A 12,597-nucleotide genomic window follows, 5' to 3' on the forward strand; every position below is an offset into this window, starting at 1 on the left:
TTTCGACCTCGGCCGACAAGGAGTGTGTTTTGTGTGCATGTGATTGCATTGCCCCCTCCCTCCCTGTTAATTTGTGTGGTCTACTCCATTGCGTATCTTGAAACGCCCCCTTTCACTTCTAATTTACAGAGAGAGAGAAGACTTGTTCGACTTTGAACCGGCGCTGCACAGACCGATCGGTGAATGATATCAAAGTACCGCGAGAGCGAATAGAGAGCAGACGCTCATAATGCTTTTGAGTTGCTCTCGTGGTACTTTGATGTCATAAACCGATCGGTCTGTGCAGCACCTGTTCAAGTCCTACAAGCCTAGAGATTGATCCGTTACACCGAATTTCTCTGAGCCGATAATTACAAATAATTGTCCATGGATGAAAAGGGGAAGAAAATGGATGAAAAGGTGAAGAAAAGGTGGAGCTGAAAAGTTACTGTAAAAAATAATAATAAAAGCATTAGATGTACATGCTGTGAAATAGGGATGGGCAAATGAAGCCTCATGAAGCACTGAGGCTTTCCCCTGATTGTTCCGGGAAAAGATTCGAAGCATCAAGAGTGTTGAAAACAGCGCCATCTTGTGGCAGGTCAAATTTATAGCAGCCATAAACCCGAGTGCGCAGCGTCGTTGTTTTATCTATTGAGCACAAATAAAAGCCTGACAATGCTAAATGTTCAGTTTACTGATAATATAATTCACATATTAACGTGTGGCAATAAATTAATTGTAACAATTATATTAATACTAATTATAAAAATACCAGAAGAGTTGCTTGATACAAGTAAATGGTGGTCTAATTATTTTATGGTTTCTATGCTGTTTATATGTCAAAATTTATAGTAAATGTTAGTAAATGGACTTAAACTTCCAAAAGCCTGTAGAGTAGTGGTCTGGGTTCAAACATTCCGACACGCAAAGTGAAGCATTCACGAGACTGGAAAGAAAGTGAGGCTTCGTTTTTCGTTGATCACGTGTTTCTCTGAAACCAATACGCGCTCCGGCACGGAGCTTCATGAGAAATTGAGCTGTATACTCGATACACGCTTTGAAGCTTCAGTGTCAAATGTAACATCACTACTGTGAAATGCTTCAAATGAACAGATTATGCATTTGGCGCAAAGGGAAGTTGCAGTTCAGCAGGCTCTGACGGCTCTAGTATTACAGCTGAGGTCAAGGATAGCGAGGCTGGACCCAGCAGCACAGTCAGTGTCAGTGATGAACCAGCGCCTGCTGATGATGACCAACAACACCTCTCCCCCTGTACCTGAGCCAGTGAAGAGGATGGCAATCAAACTGAACCGGTAAACTGAAATGAAATCAGTAGTAGCATTATTTAGCTCGCACTAGTAAACTAGTTACTCATTTTAACAATGATGGTAGTTAATATTAATTCCCAACACTGCTGAGTGTTGAGAAATTAGTTCTTAACTCAACAATTAGTATAAAATTAAAATAAAATATCTGCAAAATATGAATAAATAAATATATTTAAAAGGACAACAAAAGTCTGAGACACTTTCTGATTGTCCAGCATTGGTGGAACATGTTCATATGTCGACGTCATGAACTTATTCTGGAAACCTGTGGTTATTCTGACACACGTGTGAACTGACTTCATACAACAACTAAATATGAAGTTCAAGCGAACTGGTTAAAAGTAACTGAAATGTGTCTCAGAAAAGAGAAGTTAGCTCTGAGAAAAGCTCTACTTTGTTTGATAAACTATGTGTCCGCATGACAGAGAAATGTAAGTGTCAAGTTATTTCTCAATAAGAGAGTCAGAGAGATAGAGAAGATGATAGAGAAGATGAGAAGTGATAGAGAAGATGATTGTGATGATTGTGATTGTGATTGTGTGTTCAGTCACTGTTCTCAAACTCTCTGAGTCTCTGAGACCCAGCCCATTGACTTATGTCCACGGTAGTTTCATCCTTCTCCTTGGAATCTTTTATGCAAGTCTCTTAATTCCTGCTGTACTGTACTGAGGACATCCTGGGGTTTTCAGTGATATGTTATTTGATTGGCTGGGAGGCTGGGAACCCCCTCTATCTTTCAATCCAATATGGACAGCATATTCCTATAGGAACAAGCACATTTTATGGAAATATAAGAGGTGAGTCAAATATTGTTTGTCTATGGTTTTGTTACTATGATAATCATATATTTTCTTGTTCATTAAGGTGTTAGGAATCATATATTTAGTTCTGATAGCAACTACATTATGTATCTTTTGAAAAATTAGCCATTTTATGAATGTCAATTATAGTGGACATCAGGACTATCTTCATGTAAATAATGACTCCACATTGTTATAGGAAACAGAACTGAAGCAGAAAGAATTCTTTACAAAATGACTAGGGATAGATTATTCAGGATAAGAAACTCCCTCAAGATTGTCAATGACCTGGCTGTAACAGAAGAAACAAAGAAGGCAGATATTCTTTGGAAAGTTAGGCCAATACTCGATCGTGTGCGGCAAGGCTATCTCAGCCTTGCAAAGCCAGAAAGGGTCTGCATTGATGATGAGCAAATCATCCCATTCACAGGCCGTTGTCCAGTCAGGCAATTTGTTCCCGGCAAGCCAAACCCTACTGGCCTAAAGGTCTTTGTCCTCGCATCCCCAAATGGTCTGATGCTTGATTTTGAAGTCTACCAAGGGAAGAATACCTTTACAATCCAAAGGTTAGGAGTTGGAGCTGCAGCAGTTCTACGCATGGTTGAATCTGTTCCAACAAGAAGCCACATATTCTTCGACAGGTACTTCACAACCATAGATCTTTTGGATGCATTGCTGGCAAAGGGCCTTCCTGCAACTGGAACTATAATGCAGAACCATGTCCCAAAGCTGTGCCAGCTGCCAGAAGACAAACAGTTGAAAAAAGAGGGGAGAGGAACATCAGTGTCAGTGGCCAGAAAGAGTCCTGAGCTGGCCATCACAAAATGGTTCGACAACAAACCAGTGCTCATGGCATCCACTGTACATGGGAAAGACCCGGAAGACATCTGTACCAGATGGTCCAAGAAAGAAAAGCACATGGTCCAGGTTAAAAGACCAGCAGTAATTAAGCAGTATAATGACAACATGGGTGGCATGAATCTTTGTGATCGCATGCTTAGCTTCTATCGTATGTCAAGCAGGACGAAGAAATCGACATTGCGTGTGTTTCATACTGTTCTGTTTTATCAAACTATACAGAATGGACGATTAAAGCAGTATCATTGCTTACTTTATTTAACACATGTGCATAACAGCATTACAAGTGTCATAGCCTAGCTCTGTCTGTACGTCACTCAAAACTGTCTGTGCGTCACTCAAATCTGTCCCCTTGGGAACATGACAGGAAAACTAACAATCCACCTGTTACATCCTTTCTCTTTTTTTTTCTTTTTTTTTCACAAGTTATACATTTTCTTTGTAAACAAAATTAACATTTTCTTCTCAGTGCCTTCAGATGTAAACATTAATGCTTCAGAAAAAATGCATGTAATTATCTTACCTAAATTCAAAAGCAAACTTATAACATGTCCTCTTAGGACATTAACTTCAAGTGCATATTTGTAAACTTGACAATATACATCAAATATTGGATATTGGATATTTTATCCTTGCAAATGAAATGTGCAATCAATAACTCCTTGAAGACTAAAAATTTACTGTTTAATGTTATGTATTTGTATTATTTTTCTTTATTCATAATTTCATAATGTATTTTGTCAAGCCAGAGTTGTGTCTGTGTTCAGTGCATGAGGAGACTATAGATAGAATGGAACCATGTAAAGATCATGTCACATGAGACAGGTGGTTGAGCTATATTTTGTAGAGGGTGTGTACAATGTAACATGTTTTCAACTGATGCAGATGTAAACAACAGAGATAGTTTCTTAATATGGAAGTGAATTGTGCTATGTGTTCGTATGACATATACGTTCCATTTTTAAAGCTTAAGCAACATAGTTTGTTACCTTAAAAGGAAGCTGCTCTGTAATGTATATAAGCTCTATCTTACTGTACCACCTCAGAGAAACAGAGGCATGAGAAACAGAGGCATGAGAAACTTAATGGCAGAGAAACATAAAGCCAGATAAACCATTTACATCTAACATGATGGGATGAGAAGATAAATAAATGGGGAACAGAAAAAATCTGGAATGAAGACCTCTCATGTAGCCTTATTCTTATATGCTTGTTTCTCTCTGTCTGACACATGATACATAATAAATCCATATCTCTTGGCAAAGGTAACTGGTGTAGCTTCCGTGATTCAACCATAAAGGGGAAACCATGATTTTTAAATCTACACTCCTTTACCCTTTTCCCCTCTCTTTTACAGTGCAACCGCAACTCACAACCATACCTAGAAAATGACCAAACATGTCATATAATAATCTCACTTAGTATAATCCCTCAAATAGGTCGGCATTTTAACTTGACGACCAGACCTCGTAGTAACAGTGCTTTGATAACTACCCTGACCACATTCAGCAGCTACAGTTTGTGTGTTTGTCAAAACCCCTGTTTGTGCAGATGTTGAGGGTGGGCTGTAGTTGTGCCTGAGATGGCAACGGTTTAGCCTCAGAACACTACCCGACTCCAACTCAACCTCATAAGATCTGGGACTCACTGGTCTAATCACTCTAGCTGTTTTCCAGGTTTTACAAGGCTCAAATGGTTGGACTCGAACACTGTCCCCTGATGTGAAACAGTCCAAGTCTTTTGCTGTGCGGTTGTAGTATTTCTCCTGTCTTTGTCTGTTGTTAATCAGTGCCTGTTTGTTGTTTGACACTTTCGGCTCCAACAGTGTCTCTTTAGTAGGAAGAAGGGTCCGGATCCTCCTGCTGAGAAGTCTCTGAGCTGGACTGGTGGTGAGACCTTGGCTCGGTGTGTTGCAATGGTCCAGTAGGGCTAAGTATGGATCCTGTCCAGCAGCTGCAGCTTTCTGCATAAGGCGTTTTGCTGTTTTGACAGCTGACTCAGCCTTTCCATTGCTTTGTGGGTACCCGGGTGACGATGTTCTGTGCACAAATTCCCACTTTTGGCTGAACATTTTAAAGTCGTGTGATGAGTACTGCGGTCCGTTATCAGAGATGAGCACATCTGGAATCCCCTGACGAGCAAAGTGTGCTTTCAGTTTGTGAATCACTGTGGTACTTTTGGTGTCCGGCAAATAATCAACCTCCCAAAAATTTGAATAATAGTCCACGGTTACTAGGTAGTCTTTATTGTGCCAAGAAAACAAATCAGTTCCTACCTTAGCCCAAGGTCTGTAGGCAATGTCATGGGGATGCAATGTCTCTTTTTGTTGCTTGGGGTCAACTGACCTGCAGATGTCACATTTGGAAATAAACGTCTTTATTTGCTCATTCATCCCCTGCCAGAACACACACTCACGTGCTCGAGTGGCTATTCTCCAGTGGCTTATGGTCACTTTGAACAGTCACCATAAGTATATTGATGGAACTTTTCCATTCCAAACACTATGGCCAAACATTCTTTTTCTATCTGCGCATAACCCCGTTCTGTGGGTGTCAGCGCTCTGCTCGCAAATGCCACAGGTTTACCTTTCTGCGTCAGGGCTGCTCCTAGCCCCGTCTCTGAGGCATCACATTGCAGGGTTAACTCCTCATTTTGGTCATAGTACTTGAGCAGTGGTGCGTTTGTTATTTTGTCTTTCAATCTTTTAAAAGCTGTCTCGTGCACCTCAGTCCATTCCCACATGTTGTCCTTGTGTGTAAGCTGTCTCAAAACTTCACAGTCATCAGAAAGATGATCACAAAACTTTGAAAGGTAGTTCAGTATACCTACAAGTCTCTGTACCCCCTTAACATCTGTAGGCCTCGGCAACTCCCGCACTGCCCGCACTTTCTCCGGGTCAACGCGGAGGCCTTCTGCTGTCAGCAAGTGTCCAATGTAGGGTACAGACTCTCTCCTCAGTTTAAACTTGTCTGCATTGAGTTTAATGTCTCTTTGTCTGTTACTATAAATAAAGTAAAGACAAGACACCTCATTAGAAAACATCTCAAGTTTTTCTCATGATCCTTGTCTGCTTCCTCTTGTGTGTCACCCTCCCGGTGATCAGTATATCATCCGCAATGATATACAAACCCGGTAAGCCCTCTAGTGCTTGCATGAGTTTCCTTTGGAAGACCTCCGGAGCTGGGCTTATACCCACTGGCATCCTGAGCCAACGATACCATCCGAACGGGGTTGCAAACGTGGTGAGGTAACTGGACTCTTCGTCTAGCTTGATGTGCCAAAATCCATGCTTCACATCACAAACAGTGAATACCTGATAGTACCTAATACCTGATACCTTGAGAGTCCTGGCAGTACATCATCAATGGTCGGAAGAGGAAATCGGCTCCTTTTTAGTGCTCTATTCAGCGGTTTTGGGTCTATACAGATCCTTGGCTTTCCATTTGGTTTTGTCACTGACACCATACTGCGTATCCAGTCAGTGCTGCGCTCCACAGGTGCTATGATTTCTTGGCTTTCAAGATTTAGTTTATTTAGTTCTTCTTTAAGTGGGGTCATCATTGCAACAGGCACTCTGTGTTTAGGCAGTTTTACTGGTGGTACACTTTTGTCTATTTCAATGTTGTACTCTAGGCAGCCAACGCCTGTGAAAACATCTCCGAACTCTGTCTTTATTCTCTCCATATTTGTCAGCTGCACACTGTTTTCAGTGGTTTTGTCTGTACATTGTGTTTTCACTATACTGTCAATCGCCAGTATGTTCTCATACTGCACTTTGATCAACTTCATGGCTACACTTGCCTTTCTTCCCAGAAGCGGGATCCTGTCCTCCTGGTCCACCACTTGAAACTCAAGTCTGTATAATTTATCATTTCTCGGATTTCGGAGTTTGACTTTACATTTTCCAAGTGGGCGTAATCTGCTTTTGTTGTACATGACAAGTACTTTCTCTGTGTAATCCAATTGTATACTTGGATTCAACAGTTGCATTGGGATAACATTACAAGTAGCACCACAGTCTATCTGAAAGTTAACTAGCTTTTTGTCCAACAACATACCTGCGAAGAGATGTTGTCTTTTGCTGTGTGCTTCTTTCACTTGATTTATTGTCTCTTGGTTTTCTCTGATGTCTGTTATTGTCATGATATCCTCACACGATTCACTTGACTCTGAAATTGTGTGTACCGGTCTGCCTTTCTTGTTTTTCTCAAACTTGGACTTGCATTTTGCAGCAAAGTGGTTCTCTTTTCCACGCTTCTTACACTTCTTTCCATAGGCTGGACATTTGTGTTTATTTTTCTCATGTGTGTTGCCACAAAAGTTACAGTTAATCTCCTCCTTTTTGTCTCTTCTTGGATTCTTCTTCATTGCATGTATTTCTTCCACCGTTTTACCTTGTATGGTTTTGCTGTTCACTTTTGACAGTTCAGTAGCTCTGCATATTTGCATGCACTTATCCAGCGTTAAGTTTTCTTCTCTTAACAGTCTTTCCCTTATCGCAGGGCTTTGTGTACCACACACAATGCGGTCTCTTATTAGTGAGTCCTTAATGTCACCAAAATTGCATGTGCTGGCCAATACTCTCAAATCTGTGACATATCTGTCAATATTTTCGTCTTGTCCTTGGTCTCTAACAAAAAACTTATATCGCTCAACAGTCTCATTCAGTTGCGGATTGCAATGTTTATCAAACTGCGTCATCATTGTACGCACCGTCCTCCTCGCAGATGTATCACCGCTTGTCAGCGTTTCTAAAAGTTCCCTCCCTCTCTCTCCGAGGAGGTAATTAAACAACTTAACTTTAGTTGTCTCCTCTGCATCGGGCATAGTGAGGTCCGAATACAGCGTAAACTCCTCCTTCCAACTTTTCCAAGTTTTCACTAAGTTGGCTGAATCCAAACAAAGTATTGGAGGCGACTTGAGACCATCCATCGCGACATCTGGCGCTCTTTTCTGCTCCGGCTTCGGCTCCTTAAATGCTGGGCAGTCCCTTGCTCGAGCTCGCGGGCTAGGCTAACTACAACAAGCTAGCGGCACTTTTCACTCTTCACGGCTCGGTACTAACTTCGGCTGAATTCGCGACCGCTGCCACCATGTTTCATACTGTTCTGTTTTATCAAACTATATAGAATGGACGATTAAAGCAGTATCATTGCTTACTTTATTTAACACATGTGCATAACAGCATTACAAGTGTCATAGCCTAGCTCTGTCTGTACGTCACTCAAAACTGTCCGTGCGTCACTCAAATCTGTCCCCTTGGGAACATGACAGGAAAACTAACAATCCACTTGTTACTGTCACATGCCTGTCCTGTCTCGTGTAGCACATGTGGTGTTTGTGTTCCTGTCACTGTTTTGACCCCACCCTCCTTGTTATCTCATTATTGGTTTCATTTGCCCCACCTGTTGTTCCCTCATCACCTGCCTGATTTGTCCCTTTTATAAGTTCCTTTGTGTTTGCAGTCTGTGTCGGATCGTTGTTTTGTTTACGTCTCCCGCTTTCCCGTGAAACCCCGGTATGTTGTTTTGAAGTTGTAGTTTTGGTTATTTCATGTTTTCCCCCTTGAGGGTTTTTGTTTCATTTCATGTTTCTTTTATTTAATAAATATTCTTTCTGCATTTGAGTCCTCTCCTTTAGTTTTTCCTTAGTTATACGTGACAGAACGATCCGACCATGTTAAGGACTCAGCAGAAGAAATCACGACACCCACCAGGCCCTCCTGTCTCGTGCCCCCAATACGAACGCATTATTCGTTTTCAGGCACTTAGTTCCCTCCGCCAGCAAGGGGCTGATTTGAGGAAATTCGCGGCCGAATTCCTTAGAGCGGCGGAGGGCCTACAACTGAACGAGGGGCCTCTTAAGGACCTTTTCTTTTATGCACTCGATGAGCCCATGGACTGGTTACTTAGGAGGGCGTATGACAGAAGTACCTTTGAGGCAATGGTGGAGGGTCTCGCTCACTTTCAGGAGCGAGAGGCCAGGAAGAGGGTCCCAGTTCCGGTGACCTCAGTGCCGGTGGTCCCGAGTCCAGTGGTCCCAGTTCCGGTGGTCCCGAGTCCAGTGGTCCCAGTTCCAGTGGCCCCAGTTCCAGTGGTCTCGAAACGGAGGAGGAAGAGGAAGACTCCCTCCGTGACTGTTCCGGTGGCCTCAGTTCCGGTGGTCCCGAGTCCGGTGGTCCCGAGTCCGGTGGTCCCAGTTCCGGTGGTTCCAGTTCCGGTGGTCCCAGTTCCGGTGGTCCCAGTTCCGGTGGTCCCAGTTCCGGTGGTCCCAGTTCCGGTGGTCCTGCTCGCACTGCCTGCACCACCTCAGCGATCCGTCACGTCTGCCCAGCCAGAGACTGTTCACGTCACGTCTGACGGGCCTGTGTCTTCAGACAAGATGGCCGATGCCGAGCCTGTTCACGTCACATCTGCCAAGCCAGAGACTGTTCACGTCACATCTGCCCAGCCAGAGACTGTTCACGCCATGCCTGCCGAGCCTGTGTCTTCGGGCAAGGTGGCTGCCGCTGAGCCTGTTCACGTCACGTCTGCCGAGCCTGTGTCTTCAGACATGATGGCCGCCGCCGAGAGTGTTCACGTCACGTCTGCCGAGCCTGTGTTCCCTGACAAGATGGCCGCCGTCGAGCCGGTGTCTGTTCCTGAGCCGGTGGTGTCTGTTCCTGAGCCGTTGGTGCCAGTTCCAGTGCCTGAGCCGTTGGTGCCAGTTCCAGTGCCTGAGCCGTTGGTGCCAGTTCCAGTGCCTGAGCCGTTGGTGCCAGTTCCAGTGCCTGAGCCGTTGGTGCCAGTTCCAGTGCCTGAGCCGTTGGTGCCTGTTCCTGAGCCGGTGGTGCCAGTTCCTGTTCCAGAGCCGGTGGTGCCAGTTCCTGTTCCAGAGCCGGTGGTGCCAGTTCCAGTGCCTGAGCCGGTGGTGCCAGTTCCAGTGCCAGTTCCGGTGGTGCCATCTCCAGTGCCTGAGCCGGTGGTGCCAGTTCCACCGTCCAAGGGGTCGTCTCCGCCGTGGCCGCCCGAGGGGTTCTGGCCGCCCGAGGGGTCGTCTCCGCCGTGGCCGCCCGAGGGGTCGTCTCCGCCCTGGCCGCCCGAGGGAAAGTCTCCGCCCTGGCCGCCCGAGGGAAAGTCTCCGCCCTGGCTGCCCGAGGGAAGGTCTCCGCCCTGGCCGCCCGAGGGAAAGTCTCCGCCCTGGCCGCCCGAGGGAAGGTCTCCGCCCTGGCCGCCCGAGGGAAGGTCTCCGCCCTGGCCGCCCGAGGGAAAGTCTCCGCCCTGGCCGCCCGAGGGAAAGTCTCCGCCCTGGCCGCCCGATGGACTCTCTGCTCCGCCCTGGCCGCCCGATGGACTCTCAGCTCCGCCCTGGCCTCCCGAACTGTCCATTTTCCCTGCCCCACCCTGGTCTGTCTTTCCTGTTCCCCCTGTCCCACCCTGGTCTGTCTTTCCTGTTCCCCCTGTCCCACCCTGGTCTGTCCCTCCCGTCCCGCCCTGGTCTGTCCCTCCCGTCCCTAGTTGAGCGTCTGGTAGCCGCTCCTTAAGGAGGGGGTAATGTCACATGCCTGTCCTGTCTCGTGTAGCACATGTGGTGTTTGTGTTCCTGTCACTGTTTTGACCCCACCCTCCTTGTTATCTCATTATTGGTTTCATTTGCCCCACCTGTTGTTCCCTCATCACCTGCCTGATTTGTCCCTTTTATAAGTTCCTTTGTGTTTGCAGTCTGTGTCGGATCGTTGTTTTGTTTACGTCTCCCGCTTTCCCGTGAAACCCCGGTATGTTGTTTTGAAGTTGTAGTTTTGGTTATTTCATGTTTTCCCCCTTGAGGGTTTTTGTTTCATTTCATGTTTCTTTTATTTAATAAATATTCTTTCTGCATTTGAGTCCTCTCCTTTAGTTTTTCCTTAGTTATACGTGACAGTTACAGCGTGTGATCAGTCACTTCTTTGATGTTGCCATCACAAACTCCTGGATACAATACAAGTCTGACATCAAAGCTCTGCACAGATCATCCAAGAACACACATCAGTACCTGGACTTCAAATTAGTCCTAGCTGAAGAGCTGTTAAATGAGGATCCCACAACCAGAGCCATCTGTGCCAGACTAGGAGCCATGCACATGCCTGAGATGATGGATACCAAGCATGCAGAAAGATGCAGAAATAAGGGCTGCAAGAGCAAGATGTACATGAGATGTACCAAATGCAAGATGTTCCTCTGCATTACCAAAAAGAGAAATTGCTTCCAGGACTATCACCATTCACCACTTACAAAGAACATACTAAGAACAAAATGAAGAGTGAAGGAAAAACTAGATTGGATTCAGTTTGACAGAAGGAAAAAATCCCCCCAAAATCAGTTTCACATTAGTTCTATGTTCATTGTTCAAATAACACTAAAAGGATTCAAGGGGACCAAAAGATACAGACATAACAAAGTGTTAAGCTTTAATAGTAAAGATATCCTTGCAAAATGTAAGGAAAAGGATTCAAGAATGATAAATGTGTCTATTGTATAATCAAAATGTCTGTATTCTTGGATAATAATCAATTTACAGCCCAAAATGTATGTATTCTTAGTTAAAAAACTCTATAATCTGGTAAAATTTGTATCTACCAAATGTGTCTGTTTTCGTACTCAAATTATCCTGTTGTTCACTACAGTGGACATGCTGTAAAATAAAAAATAAAAATGTGTAAATTGTAGGATTTTTTTTTTAACCCTAAACAGGTATGGAATCACAAAAAAAATATGATTAGGAAAAAAAATATTTTCCTTGGTTCTCAGGAGTATCATTCATGACTAACTCACATCAACACAAATACATCTGATTTATCTCAAGTACTTGAAATATGAAGAAAGATATTACAACAAAACTAAGCAAAAATACAAGCACACATTGCCTCCATCTTTCACACGCATTATCACACAGATAAATGCATCATAAACCTCTTTATCTGATCAACACGCAACATAATCGCATAAGATCAGATCTATAAATAATACAATAAGCAAGACTGTGGATTCATAGACTCTCCTACACAACAACCATTATTATATCCCATCTTCAGCTGAATACATTGCATTAGGAACAGAAAACAGAAGATAGTAAAGAATATGATCTAATACTCACAGATGAGAGGCAGTGCACAGGAGCCCATACTGTCACATTAATAGACAGTTTTAACAGCGCTGAGTGTTAAACACACACTTCCTGTGCTTAAAAGAAGAGATGAGGGAGGAGGAGATAAACTCTACGCAGAAATACACAGATAAAGAAAAGAGAGATCCAGTCTAAGATTTTTAGCTACTAATTTATTCAAGTTGTCACAGCTCTGTTCATCTACTTGAAAATCATATTTTCCAGATCAGTTCTGATGGAGATTGTTCTCACTGTTATTGTGTTCGTTCACACAGTCACACATAGAAGACAGACAGTGATTAAAGAGAAATCACCACGTGACATCTAATGTGTCTAATGTAACTCTACAACATATCAGTGAATGAAGTATACAGCCTTTTTTATCATAATGTTGTGTTCCATAAAAACTAAAATGCTGCTTGTCAAAGGTGTTTTCTGTTCCTCAGCGCTTCGGCTCGACTCGATGGAACTGAAGAAAAGGCTGGAGAAACAGAATCACAAAAGGCCAG

At 43.9% G+C, this 12,597-nt stretch overlaps 1 protein-coding gene across 1 annotated transcript in view; it reads right to left on the reverse strand.

Moving 5' to 3' along the window:
- Positions 1-12,096, reverse strand: part of LOC311288453 (Fc receptor-like protein 5) — a 36,129-nt gene extending 24,033 nt beyond the window's left edge. The window contains exon 1 of the mRNA XM_084405872.1: positions 12,080-12,096. The gene's annotated coding sequence lies outside the window, so the exon portion shown is untranslated. The remainder of the gene's footprint in view (positions 1-12,079) is intronic.
- Between the last annotated feature and the right edge of the window lie 501 nt (positions 12,097-12,597).

Source organism: Rutilus rutilus (assembly GCF_951802725.1).
Source record: "Rutilus rutilus genome assembly, chromosome: 3".
Taxonomy (NCBI): domain Eukaryota; kingdom Metazoa; phylum Chordata; class Actinopteri; order Cypriniformes; family Leuciscidae; genus Rutilus; species Rutilus rutilus.